At 48.7% G+C, this 15,894-nt stretch overlaps 1 protein-coding gene across 1 annotated transcript in view; it reads right to left on the bottom strand.

The window, feature by feature from the left end:
- The window catches only part of LOC139391058 (netrin receptor UNC5A-like), a 491,035-nt gene that overhangs the window by 183,452 nt on the left and 291,689 nt on the right, over nt 1-15,894 (bottom strand). The window lies entirely within an intron of this gene.

The raw sequence follows: 15,894 nt of genomic DNA, 5'->3' as shown, positions 1-15,894 counted from the left end.
CCTCGGTCCTTGGAATGGGCACATTCCTCAAGACTAACCTGCCATCAAGGCTCCTGTCGGACCCTGGATTTCGTCCGACGATGCTTTTGGTGGCCTTCCATGGCGCCGGATGTCTCCACATTCATCGCCACCTGCACTGTGTGCACAAAATAAGACTCCCCGGGAAGCTCCGGCTGGCCTTCTTCAACCACTTCCTGTTCCTTACCGCCCCTGATCCCATATATCCCTGGACTTTGTTCCCGGGCTTCCCCCGTCAGTCGGCAACACTACTATCCTGACGGTGGTGGTTAGGTTTTCTAAAGCTACGCATTTTATTCCCCGATGGACTTCCATTCGACATGGTCTCCGATCGTGGTCCCCAGTTTTCATCCAGGTTCTCGAAGGCGTTCTCTCCCCTCATTGGGTCGTCAGCCAGCGTATCCTCTGGTTTTCACCCGCAACCTAACGGCCAGTCTGAGCGAGTCAATCAGGACCTGGAGACGGCCCTTCGTCAGCAACTCGGGTGGAATATGCCCGTAACACCCTTCCCCGCTCGACCACTGGTCTCTCGTCCTTTGAGTGTTCAGCCCCCGCTCTTCCCTGAGCAAGAAGAAGAAGTCAGCATACCCTCTACCCAGATGTTCATCCGCCGCTGTCACCTGGTCTCTCTTTTGAATACCACATCTAGGTATCGGCGACAAGCGTATCGCCACAGGACCCACTGCTCCCCGCTATCGGCTCGGGCAGAGGGTATGGCTGTCCACTCGGGACCCTTCGAGTGGAATAGCGTAAACTTTCCCCCCATTGCATTTGCCCTTTTGCCAAGTCTAAAATCCATAGCCCCTCTACTGTTCATCTTCTGTTGCCCCGCACCCTCCGTATCCATCCTACATTTCCTGTGTCCAAGATAAAGCTTGTGTCTCACTGTCCTTTGTCTGCTGTTTCTCCCAATGATCTGCTCCTGCTCCGCATCAGATGACCTAGCTTGGTACACCCCACACCTAACAGGCATGAACGTAGGCTGGCTGAACCCACAACAGGGGACTGGATAGCAGTGTTATAAAAAAAGAGGCTATTCAAAAAGCCACATCCCTTGTGGCCTTACGGGACATGTTGAAAACTCTCGACGCCTGCATAACAGACTCATAGAATGGAGTCAGGCCAGACACATCACCCCCCTCTAGCTTTAAGAGGAAAAGATGTTTGTCTAAGCCCAAACGGCCCGCTCTCCTCATCAATGTCATTTAGAACGTCCCTGTACAACAGTCTCTGGGCTGCTAGAACCGTCACTGTACAACAGTTTCTGGGCTGCTAGAACCGTCACTCTACAACAGTCTCTGGGCTGCTAGAACCGTCACTGTACAACAGTCTCTGGGCTGCTAGAACCGTCACTGTACAACAGTCTCTGGGCTGCTAGAACCGTCAAAGTACAACAGTCTCTGGGCTGCTAGAACCGTCGAAGTACAACAGTCTCTGGGCTGCTAGAACAGTCACTCTACAATAGTCTCTGCGCTGCTAGAACCGTCAAAGTACAACAGTCTCTGGGCTGCTAGAACCGTCAAAGTACAACAGTCTCTGGGCTGCTAGAACCGTCGAAGTACAACAGTCTCTGGGCTGCTAGAACAGTCACTCTACAATAGTCTCTGCGCTGCTAGAACCATCACTGTACAGCAGTCTCTGGGCTGCTAGAACCATCACTCTACAACAGTCTCTGGGCTGCTAGAACCATCACTCTACAACAGTCTCTGGGCTGCTAGAACCGTCAATCTACAACAGTCTCTGGGCTGCTAGAACCATTACTGTACAACAGTCTCTGGGCTGCTAGAACCATCACAGTACAACAGTCTCTGGGCTGCTAGAACCGTCAATCTACAACAGTCTCTGGGCTGCTAGAACCGTCAATCTACAACAGTCTCTGCAGAGGGGCTGTTGAAGCCAGAAAGCCATGATCCTAGATGATACGTCCACCAGGCCTTGCCCATCCTTGTGCAGTGGCAGGTACAGGGCTGCAGCTTTAATCCATTGTTGTTCAGACCAGAAGAAATTGACAAGGGTCCTCTGAAGCTCTTGTATCAAGGTAGAGGTACGAGTACCACCTGCGTCCCACCCTCTGCCTTCTCCCTTTTCGGGCAAGCATGTTGCTTATGGTCAACATCCCCACACTCAAAAACACAGCATAAGCCATATACAGTCTGTTGTCATACTAGACTTTAAATGATACCTCCAATGTCTGCTCCGGGTGAGTCCAAAAACATAAACACCTGTCACCAAAACAACATAACCTGTTTCAGAGCCGGGTGTTTGAAACGACATAACCTGTTTCAGAGCCGGGTGTTCGTATCCCAACAGGACAATTTTAATTGAACTTGCAAACTTTCGTATAAAGACTGTTTGATGTTCAGAGTGGAGATGTGAATATCCTTCGACACAGCACTGCGAGAAGACAACTTGTTGTTTATGAATGCTTCTTTGAAAACAATAAAAAAAATAACAACCACTTGGAAACCACTTACTCTGCAACAACTGCTCATTATTCTGCAAACAAAGTGAGAAAAGCATAAAACACACACCGCCCTCTGTGCCAATTCCACACAACTGATTGTTTTCAATCAGCCAGCACGTCAGTTTGTGGAGTAGGCGAAGGAAGAGGAGACAGATCTGCTATACAACAACACAGTGGCAGCTCCACTTCAACATGTAGTCAATGACAGAGACAGAGGGCCACACACTGCTCTTTTTCTACTGTGTGTGTGTGTGTGTGTGTGTGTGTGTGTGTGTGTGTGTGTGTGCGACAGAACAGAACAGAAACCTATGGCTCCTGTGTCCTTTAACAGTACGGAGGAGGCACACAATTACTTTTTGAGATCAGATTTGAAAACAAAGCACAACACACTGTGTGTGTGTGTGTCTGCGTGTGTCTGTGTCCGTGTGTGTTTCTATTTGCATTTTCCATGTCCACTGTGGATGTGCTCACTTGTCTATTAAAAACAGGAACAACTGTGTAAAGATCCCCAAAAAAGAGGTTTGATTAGATAAATATGAGTTGAACTAATTTAAACGAAATATGTGCAATACACCCAGGCTGGTGTAGTGAGGTGGCTGCTGTCTCTACCACCTGATAAACCCAGGCTGGTGTAGTGAGGTGGCTGCTGTCTCTACCACCTGATAAACCCAGGCTGGTGTAGTGAGGTGGCTGCTGTCTACCACCTGATAAACCCAGGCTGGTGTAGTGAGGTGGCTGCTGTCTCTACCACCTGATAAACCCAGGCTGGTGTAGTGAGGTGGCTGCTGTCTCTACCACCTGATAAACCCAGGCTGGTGTAGTGAGTTGGCTGCTGTCTCTACCACCTGATAAACCCAGGCTGTGTAGTGAGGTGGCTGCTGTCTACCACCTGATAAACCCAGGCTGGTGTAGTGAGGTGGCTGCTGTCTCTACCACCTGATAAACCCAGGCTGGTGTAGTGAGGTGGCTGCTCTCTCTACCATCTGATAAACCCAGGCTGGTGTAGTGAGGTGGCTGCTGTCTACCACCTGATAAACCCAGGCTAGTGCAGTGAGGTGGCTGCTGTCTCTACCACCTGATAAACCCAGGCTGGTGTATATTCCCCCTCTTTCTGGGGTATATTCCCCCTCTTTCTGGGGTATATTCCCCCTCTTTCTGGGGTATATTCTCCCTCTTTCTGGGGTATATTCCCCCTCTTTCTGGGGTATATTCCCCCTCTTTCTGGGGTATATTCCCCCTCTTTCTCTGGTATATTCCCTCTCTTTCTCTGGTATATTCCCTCTCTTTTCTAGAACCCAGTTCCTTCATTTGTATATAAAAATTGATTTTATCAAATTAAACTATGCTATATCTGGGACCCTCAGGATGACAAATTACATTATTTACCTTCAGAGGTGAATGTATCAAACCAGTTGCCATGATAAAATAGTTTTATTGTTGTGCACTCTCCTCAAACAACAGCATGGTATTTGTTCACTGTAATAGTTACTGTTAATTGGACAGTGCAGTTAGATTAACAAGAATTTAAGCTTTCTGCCCTTATAAGACATGTCTATGTCCTGGAAAGATGGCTGTTACTTACAACGTCACATTAGCGCACGTTAGCAACAACCGTCGCGGTTTAGGGACACTGATCCTGTAGAGGTTAAATGGTGATAATTATTAGGGTATTTCTTCACGTTATAAGCGCAGGAATGCATACACAGCAGAAGGCTATCAATGCAAATGTCCCAAAATGCAATTAGAAGGAAAACTCCGTTCTCAATAGTGCACCGCAAACTAGATGGGTTGTCAAGCCTGATGTACGTCGACAGAATCAAGCCCGATGTACGTTGACAGAATCAAGCCTCTAGTATGTAGACAGAATCAAGCCTCTAGTATGTCGACAGAATCAAGCCTCTAGTATGTTGACAGAATCAAGCTTGATGTACGTCGACAGAATCAAGCCTCTAGTACATTGACAGAATCAAGCCTCTAGTATGTAGACAGAATACAGCCTCTAGTATGTTGACAGAATCAAGCCTGATGTACGTCGACAGAATCAAGCCTCTAGTACGTTGACAGAATCAAGCCTCTAGTACGTAGACAGAATCAAGCCTCTAGAATGTAGACAGAATCAAGCCTTTAGATATTAATAATGAGCTTACGTGACATTTGTCAAACATGACTAGTCTATATACTGTTTATGTAGTTAAATGTAATTAAAGTTTGGCTACATTTTCTGGCACCTCCCTCCTGTCAGCATCGGTGTGGACATGACAGACTGTAGTCAATACAATAGGCTTTCACCTACACTTCGACATGTAGGATGGCAGAGGGCCTTGCTGCCCTAGCAGAAGGCCTTGGTGCCCTGGTAGAGGGCCTTGCTGCCCTGGTAGAGGGCCTTGCTGCCCTAGCAGAGGGCCTTGCTGCCCTTGCAGAGGGCCTTGGTGCCCTAGCAGAGGGCCTTGGTGCCCTGGGGCCTTGCTGCCCTGGTAGAGGGCCTTGGTGCCCTGGTAGAAGGCCTTGCTGCCCTAGCAGAGGGCATTGGTGCCCTAGCAGAGAGCCTTGGTGCCCTGGTAGAGGGCCTTGGTGCCCTGGTAGAGGGCCTTGGTGCCCTGGGGCCTTGCTGCCCTAGCAGAGGGCCTTGGTGCCCTGGTAGAGGGCCTTGCTGCCCTGGTAGAGGGCCTTGGTGCCCTGGGGCCTTGCTGCCCTGGTAGAGGGCCTTGGTGCCCTGGTAGAGGGCCTTGCTGCTCTAGCAGAGGGCTTTGGTGCCCTAGCAGAGGGCCTTGGTGCCCTGGTAGAGGGCATTGGTGCCCTGGTAGAGGGCCTTGGTGCCCTGGGGACTTGCTGCCCTTGTAGAGGGCCTTGGTGCCCTGGTAGAGGGCTTTGCTAACCTAGCAGAGGGCCTTGGTGCCCTAACAGAGGGCCTTGGTGCCGTAGCAGAGGGCCTTGGTGCCCTGGCAGAGGGTCTTGGTGCCCTAGCAGAGGGCCTTGGTGCCCTGGGGCCTTGCTGCCCTGGTAGAGGGCCTTGGTGCCCTGGTAGAAGGCCTTGCTGCCCTAGCAGATGGCATTGGTGCCCTAGCAGAGGGCCTTGGTGCCCTGGTAGAGGGCCTTGGTGCCCTGGTAGAGGGCCTTGGTGCCCTGGGGCCTTGCTGCCCAAGCACAGGGCCTTCGTGCCCTAGCAGAGGGCCTTGGTGCCCTAGCAGACGGCCTTGCTGCCCTGGTAGAGGGCCTTGCTGCCCTGGTAGAGGGCCTTGGTGCCCTGGTAGAGGGCCTTGCTGCCCTGGTAGAGGGCCTTGCTGCCCTAGCAGAGGGCCTTGGTTCCCTAGCAGAGGGCCTTGATGCCCTGGTAGAGGACCTTGCTGCCTTGGTAGAGGGCCTTGGTGCCCTAGCAGAGGGCCTTGGTGCCCTGGTAGAGGGCTTTGCTGCCCTGGTAGAGGGCCTTGGTGCCCTAGCAGAGGGCCTTGGTGCCCTGGTAGAGGGCCTTGCTGCCCTAGCAGAGGGCCTTGGCGCCCTAGCAGAGGGCCTTGGTGCCCTGGTAGAGGGCCTTGCTGCCCTAGCAGAGGGCCTGGGTCCCCTAATAGATTTGTAGACGTGCTGCTGTGCGGTTTTTTGCGAACCTTACTTTGCTACCTGCCACCTTGACGTTTTTTACTCTTTAATTACCGTTTATATTTTTAGTTTTTCTTTTGCTCAACTTTTTTCATTCAACTTTTTTTCCCCGGATGCTTTATCTGGACGTGGTTCTACAGGACCTCCACCAGCCAACCAGTAGTAACATTAACATGATGCTTTATCTGGACGTGGTTCTAAAGGACCTCCACCAGCCACCCAGTAGTAACATTAACATGATGCTTTATCTGGACGTGGTTCTACAGGACCTCCACCAGCCAACCTGTAGTAACATTAACATGATGCTTTATCTGGACGTGGTTCTACAGGACCTCCACCAGCCAACCAGTAGTAACATTAAAATGATGCTTTATCTGGACGTGGTTCTACAGGACCTCCACCAGCCGAAGATAAGTAGTAACATTAACATGATGCCTTCTAATTGCAGTCGCTGTACTCATAATATACAGGAGAACGATCACCTTATGGCAAGGATAGCTGTGCTGCAAGCACAGCTTCAGATGCAATCGTTAGGCAAGGGTAATTTAAGTGTAGGAAAGGATGACACAGGGTCTGCCATTATCGAAAGAGATTTTGATATCTCACATCTCAAAATAGGGCTACTACTTCCAAGGCAGTCATAGTCAATTAACTAATCACTGATCATGATCTTGATGTGATTGGCCTGACTGAAACATGGCTTAAGCCTGACAAATATATTGTGTTAAATGAGGCCTCACCTCCTGGTTACACTAGTGACCATATCCCCCGTGCATCCCGCAAAGGCGGAGGTGTTGCTAACATTTACGATAGCAAAATTCAATTTACAAAATCAAAAAATGACGTTTTCGTCTTTTGAGCTTCTAGTCATGAAATCTATGCAGCCTACTCAATCACTTTTTTATAGCTACTGTTTACAGGCCTCCTGGGCCACATACAGCGTTCCTCTCTGAGTTCCCTGAATTCCTATCAGACCTTGTAGTCATGGCAGATAATATTCACATATTTGGTGACTTCAATATTCACTTGGAAAAGTCCACAGATCCACTCCAAAAATCTTTCGGAGCCATCATCGACTCAGTGGGTTTTGTCCAACATGTCTCCGGACCTACTCACTGTCACAGTCATACTCTGGACCTAGTTTTGTCCAACATGTCTCTGGACCTAGTTTTGTCCAACATGTCTCTGGACCTAGTTTTGTCCAACATGTCTCTGGACCTACTCACTGTCACAGCCATACTCTGGACAGTGGAGTAAATGTTGTGAATCTTAAAGTTTTTCCTCATAATTCTGAATCACCCAGTATGTGGTTGTCTGGGCTGCTGGCTGGCTTAGTCCTGTTGGTCTCTCCCAGTATGTGGTTCATCTGATCAACCATAGAAGTCCCTACCAGCTCTCATTAACCAGATCGGACACTCCAAAAAAACAAACATTACACACTTTATCATCACTGTGTTCCTTAAATTGATGAGCATCTCACCTGTTCCAGGATTGGGATGCCAGGACAGAGAAGATCTTTGACTGGGTATCTCTGCTACATTAATCTACTGGGATGCCAGGAAAGAGAAGAACCTTGACTGGGTATCTCTGCTACATTCATCTACTGGGATGCCAGGAAAGAGAAGAACCTTTACTGGGTATCTCTGCTACATTCATCCATTGGGATGCCAGGACAGAGAAGAGCTGCTACATTCATCCATTGGGATGCCAGGACAGAGAAGAGCTGCTACATTCATCCATTGGGATGCCAGGACAGAGAAGAGCTGCTACATTCATCCATTTGGGATGTCAGGACAGAGAAGAGCTGCTACATTCATCCATTGGGATGCCAGGACAGAGAAGAACCTTGACTGGGTATCTCTGCTACATTCATCCATTGGGATGCCAGGACAGAGAAGAGCTGCTACATTCATCCATTGGGATGCCAGGACAGAGAAGAGCTGCTACATTCATCCATTGGGATGCCAGGACAGAGAAGAGCTGCTATTTTCATCCATTGGGATGCCAGGACAGAGAAGAGATGCTACATTCACCCATTGGGATGCCAGGACAGAGAAGAGCTGGTATATTCATCCATTGGGATGCCAGGACAGAGAAGAGCTGCTACATTCATCCATTTGGGATGTCAGGACAGAGAAGAGCTGCTACATTCATCCATTGGGATGCCAGGACAGAGAAGAACCTTGACTGGGTATCTCTGCTACATTCATCCATTGGGATGCCAGGACAGAGAAGAGCTGCTACATTCATCCATTGGGATGCCAGGACAGAGAAGAGCTGCTACATTCATCCATTGGGATGCCAGGACAGAGAAGAGCTGCTACATTCATCCATTTGGGATGTCAGGACAGAGAAGAGCTGCTACATTCATCCATTGGGATGCCAGGACAGAGAAGAACCTTGACTGGGTATCTCTGCTACATTCATCCATTGGGATCATCGACTCAGTGGGTTTTGTCCAACATGTCTCCGGACCTACTCACTGTCACAGTCATACTCTGGACCTAGTTTTGTCCAACATGTCTCTGGACCTAGTTTTGTCCAACATGTCTCTGGACCTAGTTTTGTCCAACATGTCTCTGGACCTACTCACTGTCACAGCCATACTCTGGACAGTGGAGTAAATGTTGTGAATCTTAAAGTTTTTCCTCATAATTCTGAATCACCCAGTATGTGGTTGTATGGGCTGCTGGCTGGCTTAGTCCTGTTGGTCTCTCCCAGTATGTGGTTCATCTGATCAACCATAGAAGTCCCTACCAGCTCTCATTAACCAGATCGGACACTCCAAAAAAACAAACATTACACACTTTATCATCACTGTGTTCCTTAAATTGATGAGCATCTCACCTGTTCCAGGATTGGGATGCCAGGACAGAGAAGATCTTTGACTGGGTATCTCTGCTACATTAATCTACTGGGATGCCAGGAAAGAGAAGAACCTTGACTGGGTATCTCTGCTACATTCATCCATTGGGATGCCAGGACAGAGAAGAACCTTGACTGGGTATCTCTGCTACATTCATCCATTGGGATGCCAGGACAGAGAAGAGCTTTGACTGGGTATCTCTGCTACATTCATCCATTGGGATGCCAGGACAGAGAAGAGCTGCTACATTCATCCATTGGGATGCCAGGACAGAGAAGAACCTTGACTGGGTATCTCTGCTACATTCATCCATTGGGATGCCAGGACAGAGAAGAACCTTGACTGGGTATCTCTGCTACATTCATCCATTGGGATGCCAGGACAGAGAAGAACCTTGACTGGGTATCTCTGCTACATTCATCCATTGGGATGCCAGGACAGAGAAGAACCTTGACTGGGTATCTCTGCTACATTCATCCATTGGGATGCCAGGACAGAGAAGAACTATGACTGGGTATCTCTGCTACATTCATCCATTGGGATGCCAGGACAGAGAAGAGCTGCTACATTCATCCATTGGGATGCCAGGACAGAGAAGAACCTTGACTGGGTATCTCTGCTACATTCATCCATTGGGATGCCAGGACAGAGAAGAGCTGCTACATTCATCCATTTGGGATGCAAGGACAGAGAAGAGCTGCTACATTCATCCATTGGGATGACAGGACAGAGAAGAACCTTGACTGGGTATCTCTGCTACATTCATCCATTGGGATGCCAGGACAGAGAAGAGCTGCTACATTCATCCATTGGGATACCAGGACAGAGAAGAGCTGCTACATTCATCCATTGGGATGCCAGGACAGAGAAGAGCTGCTTCATTCATCCATTGGGATGCCAGGACAGAGAAGAGCTGCTACATTCATCCATTGGGATACCAGGACAGAGAAGAGCTGCTACATTCATCCATTGGAATGCCAGGACAGAGAAGAGCTGCTACATTCATCCATTGGGATGCCAGGACAGAGAAGAGCTGCTACATTCATCTATTGGGATGCCAGGACAGAGAAGAGCTGCTACATTCATCGGTTTTGACCGGGTGACAAGACTTTGACTAATTTCCTAAAAGTTGTAAGACTCACACGACAGTTGAAAAATAACAACAACAACAAAAACAGACCGGTTCAGAATGCTGTTCAACTGTCACTACAACCATGAATTAAAGCACACTCTATTGCTGGAACGTATCATTAATTATTTTATGTATCTCTGGGAAAGATGTGAGAAACAAAGCAGAAGAACACAACAGCGCTACATAACTAATGATCAACAAAGAATTCTGCCTCTGGAATAATTAGTGGAATATTTTAAAAAGCAGGATTGCTGCTAAAACAGCAAGATAAGAAAACTACACTGACAGAAACAGAAACCGCAATCTACCATAATCAAAACCCGACAACTAGCTACTGTATTGAAATGTCAGACAAGGCCAATCCTCATGTAAATTATTCACACTTGAGCCGGCATCCCAAATGGCCCCCTACTCCCTATGCAGTGCACTGCAAGTAGTGCACTATAAAGAGAAAAGGGTGTGCCATTTGGGACACAGTTACAAATCTAAAAGACATTACACAGCTCCAAATGTCATTGATTCATTCTCGCCTCCTGTCTGGTAGTCTCTAGTCTACCCATGTAGTCAGTAGCACATTGAGCCTGTAAAGGTCATGGACTACAGTACTGATGGCGGTGAACGCGTCTCTGTCTAGAACCTAAAAGAATTCCTTGATTGTCCCCCACAGGAGAACCCTTTGAAGAATCCTTTACGATTCCAGGTAGAACCCTTTAGGGTTCCATGTAAGAACCCTTTCCACAGAGGGTTCTACGTGGAACCCAAAAGGGTTCTACGTCAAAAAAAAAAAATGTTCTCCTTGGAACAAAAAAGGGGTTCCCTTTTCGGGACAGATGAAGGACCCTTTAAGGCAACATAATTGCCACAAAATTCCCACAAAATGAGGTGGAAACTGAGCTGCACTTCCCTAACCTCCTGCCAAATGTATGACCACATTAGAGACACATTTTCCCTCAGATTACACAGACCCACAAAGAATTTGAAAACAAATCAAATGTTGATAAACCCATATCTATTTGGTATATATTTTATATTTAACCTTTATTTAACTAGGCAAGTCAGTTTAAGAATAAAGTATTATATATACAATGACGGCCCACCCCGGCCAAACCCGGATGACGCTGGGCCAATTGTGCATCGCACTATGGGACTCCTAATCAGTCGGTTGTGATACAGCCTGGAATCAAACCAGGGACTGTAGTGACGCCTCTAGCACTGAGATGCAGTGCCTTGGACCTCTGCGCCACTCGGGAGCCCAATGGCTCACAGCAGCAAGATTGTTGCCACAAGAAAAGGGCAACCAGTGAAGAACAAACACCATTGTAAATACAACCCATATTTATGTTTATTTATTTTCCATTTTGTACTTTAGCTATTTGCACATCGTTACAACACTGTATATAGACATAATATGACATTTGTAATGTCTTTATTCTTTTGGAACTTTGTGAGTGTAATGTTTACTGTTCATTTTACAATTTTATTTTCACTTCTGTTTATTATATATTTTCGATATAAACATGCGTTTCCCATGCCAATAAAGCCCCTTGAATTGAGAGAGAGAGAGAAAGAGGGACAGAGAGATAGAGAGAGAGAGAAAGAGGGACAGAGAGATAGAGAGAGAGAGAGAGAAAGAGGGACAGAGAGAGAGAGAGAGAGAGAGAGAGAGATAGAGAGAGAGAGAGAGAGAGAGAGAGAGAGAGAGAGAGAGAGCAAATGAGTTAGACAGAAAGAGCCCCCTTTCCCCAGACAGAGCGGAGCCAGCAGAGCCGTGATAGAGGTCAAGCCCCAGTCTATCCCTCATCTACAGAGTGGACATGCAGGGTCTGGGGTACTGGCCTCTCCCCTCAGTCTCACACTCCATCTAAGATGGCACCCTATTCCCTATATCCTGTAAGGTCCGAACAAAAGTAGTGCACTATATAGGGGGGTAGGGTGCCACTTGGGACCAGCCCCAGCCTCAGTTTCTTCTGTCTCACTACACTGCCCACACAGGCCACAATGCAATTTGTGTTACAGTGCCCTTAGGGTTGGAATTACATGGAGACAATTTTAGCCTATTCTGAGTCCACGTGTAATCTCCTTAAAGCTTATGGAGTTGCTCTCTCTGCTTTGTTATAGGAGCACCTTGCATCCCCGGGTACTTATGAGATCGAACCCATGAATGCACTGTTTTAATCAGAACAAATCCACCTCTTGTTGCTGTCAGATTCCACATCCTCCTGCTGCTTTTTTTGTCTCCTACTGTTTCCTGTGGGGGTTTTTAGTCCCCTCTAGGAGCATTAATTATATTCTGAAAAGGCCGTATTACTTTCAATCCAGCCTGACGCTGCCGTGGGTGACGTCTGACTACCTGTCCTGAGAGTGATGATGCAATGAGATGTTCTAATGAGATCTCTGATTGGTTGCAGTAGATATGACTCAGGTACTAGGGAGCAGGAACAGTAGACGCTGGAGTCTGACGGAGGTGGAGGGTTTAGCTCCCTGCTGTTGACCGAGCATGGGATATTTGTGGAATATTTTCCGGGGGTCAGCATGGCTGACTAATGCCCTCTCTCTCTCTCTCTCTCTCTCTCTCTCTCTCCCTCTCTCTCTCTATCCCTCTCTCTCTCTCAATTCAATTCAAGGGCTTTATTGGCATGGGAAACATGTTAACATTGCCAAAGCAAGTGAGGTAGATAATATATAAAGTGAATATATAAAGTGAAATAAACAATAAAAATTAACAGTAAACATTACACATACAGAAGTTTCAAAACAATAAAGACATTACAAATGTCATATTATATATATATACAGTGTTTTAACAATGCACAAATGGTTAAAGGACACAAGATAAAATAAATAAGCATAAATATGGGTTGTATTTACAATGGTGTGTGTTCTTCACTGGTTGCCCTTTTCTCGTGGCAACAGGTCACAAATATTGCTGCTGGGATGGCACACTGTGGAATTTCACCCAGTAGATATGGGAGTTTATCAAAATTGGATTTCTTTTCGAATTCTTTGTGGATCTGTGTAATCTGAGGGAAATATGTATCTCTAATATGGTCATACATTGGGCAGGAGGTTAGGAAGTGCAGCTCAGTTTCCACCTCATTTTGTGGGCAGTGAGCACATAGCCTGTCTTCTCTTGAGAGCCATGTCTGCCTACGGCGACCTTTCTCAATAGCAAGGCTATGCTCACTGAGTCTGTACATAGTCAAAGCTTTCCTTAAGTTTGGGTCAGTCACAGTGGTCAGGTATTCTGCCACTGTGTACTCTCTGTTTAGGGCCAAATAGCATTCTAGTTTGCTCTGTTTTTTTGTTAATTCTTTCCAATGTGTCAAGTAATTATCTCTCTCTCTCTCTCTCTCTCTCTCTCTCTCTGTATCTCTGTCTCTCTCTCTCTCTCTCTCTCTCTCTCTCGCTCTCTCTCGCTCTCTCTCCATCTCTGTCCAATGCTAGCCTGTAAATGAAGTGACCTGACATCCCCGTCTGTCCTTCCCTTCCTTTCCTGCAGCTCAGCATCATGCAGAATGTGTGTGTCTTTCTGCCTGCCTCCACGCCACTCTGCCTCCACGCCACTCTGCCTCCACGCCACTCTGCCTCCACCCCACTCTGCCTCCACGCCACTCTGCCTCCACGCCATTCTGCCTCCACGCCATTCTGCCTCCACCCCACTCTGCCTCCACCCCACTCTGCCTCCACACCACTCTGCCTCCACGCCACTCTGTCTCCACGCCACTCTGTCTCCACGCCACTCTGCCTCCACGCCACTCTGTCTCCACGCCACTCTGTCTCTACGCCACTCTGTCTCCACGCCACTCTGCCTCCACGCCACTCTGCCTCCACGCCATTCTGCCTCCACCCCACTCTGCCTCCACGCCACTCTACCTCCACGCCACTCTGCCTCCGCGCCACTCTGCCTCCGCGCCACTCTGCCTCCACACCACTCTGCCTCCACACCACTCTGCCTCCACGCAGCTCTGCCTCCACGCCACTCTGCCTCCACGCCACTCTGCCTCCACGCCACTCTGCCTCCACACCACACTGCCTCCACCCCACTCTGCCTCCACACCACTCTGCCTCCGCGCCACTCTGCCTCCACGCCACTCTGCCTCCACACCACTCTGCCTCCACACCACTCTGCCTCTTCCTCCACGCCACTCTGCCTCCACCCCACTCTGCCTCTACACCACTCTGCCTCCACACCACTCTGCCTCCACGCCACTCTGCCTCCACGCCACTCTGCCTCCACGCCACTCTGCCTCTACACCACTCTGCCTCTACACCACTCTGCCTCCACACCACTCTGCCTCTGCCTCTACACCACTCTGCCTCCACACCACTCTGCCTCTGCCTCCACACCACTCTGCCTCCACACCACTCTGCCTCTGCCTCCACACCACTCTGCCGCTGTCTCTACACCACTCTGCCTCTGTCTCTACACCACTCTGCCTCTGCCTCCACACCACTCTGCCTCCACATCACTCTGCCTCTGTCTCTACACCACTCTGCCTCCACACCACTCTGCCTCTGCCTCCACACCACTCTGCCTCTGCCTCTGTCTCTACACCACTCTGCCTCTGTCTCTACACCACTCTGCCTCTGTCTCTGTCTCTACACCACTCTGCCTCTGTCTCTACACCACTCTGCCTCCGCACCACTCTGCCTCTGCCTCCACACCACTCTGCCTCTGCCTCTGTCTCTACACCACTCTGCCTCTGTCTCTACACCACTCTGCCTCCGCACCACTCTGCCTCTGCCCCCACACCACTCTGTCTCTACACCACTCTGCCTCCGCACCACTCTGCCTCTGCCTCCACACCACTCTGTCTCTACACCACTCTGCCTCCACACCACTCTGCCTCTGCCTCTGTCTCTACACCACTCTGCCTCTGTCTCTACACCACTCTGCCTCCGCACCACTCTGCCTCTGCCTCCACACCACTCTGTCTCTACACCACTCTGCCTCCACACCTCTCTGCCTCCACACCACTCTGTCTCTACACCACTCTGCCTCTGCCTCCACACCACTCTGCCTCTGCCTCTACACCCCTCTGCCTCTGTCTCTACACCACCCTGCCTCTGCCTCCACAGCACTCTGACACCGTACCACGACTAGTGATTATGACTGTTTACCAAATGGCACTCGTCCCAAATGACACCCTATTCCCTATATAGTGCACTACTTTAGACTAGAGCCCTATGACACCCTATTCCCAATATAGTGCACTACTTTAGACCAGGGCCCTATTCCCTATATAGAGCACTACTTTAGACTAGAGCCCTATGACACCCTATTCCCTATATAGTGCACTACTTTAGACCAGAGCCCTATGACACCATATTCCCTATATAGTGCACTACTTTAGACCAGGGCCCTATTCCCTATATAGAGCACTACTTTAGACCAGAGCCCTATTCCCTATATAGTGCACTACTTTAGACCAGAGAACTATGGCACCCTATTCCCTATATAGTGCACTACTTTAGACCAGAGCCCTATTCCCTATATAGTGCACTACTTTAGACCAGAGCCCTATTCCCTATATAGTGCACTACTATAGACCAGGGCCCTATTCCCTATATAGTGCACTACTTTAGACCAGGGCCCTATTCCCTATATAGTGCACTAGTTTAGACCAGGGCCCTATTCCCTATATAGTGCACTACTTTAGACCAGGGCCCTATTCCCTATATAGTGCACTACTTTAGACCAGGGCCCTATTCCCTATATAGTGCACTACTTTAGACCAGGGCCCTATTCCCTATATAGTGCACTACTTTAGACCAGGGCCCTATTCCCTATATAGTGCACTACTTTAGACCAGAGCCCTA

This window comes from Oncorhynchus clarkii, chromosome 31 (assembly GCF_045791955.1).
Source record: "Oncorhynchus clarkii lewisi isolate Uvic-CL-2024 chromosome 31, UVic_Ocla_1.0, whole genome shotgun sequence".
NCBI lineage: Eukaryota > Metazoa > Chordata > Actinopteri > Salmoniformes > Salmonidae > Oncorhynchus > Oncorhynchus clarkii.
This window is presented reverse-complemented; position numbering and strand designations above follow the sequence as displayed.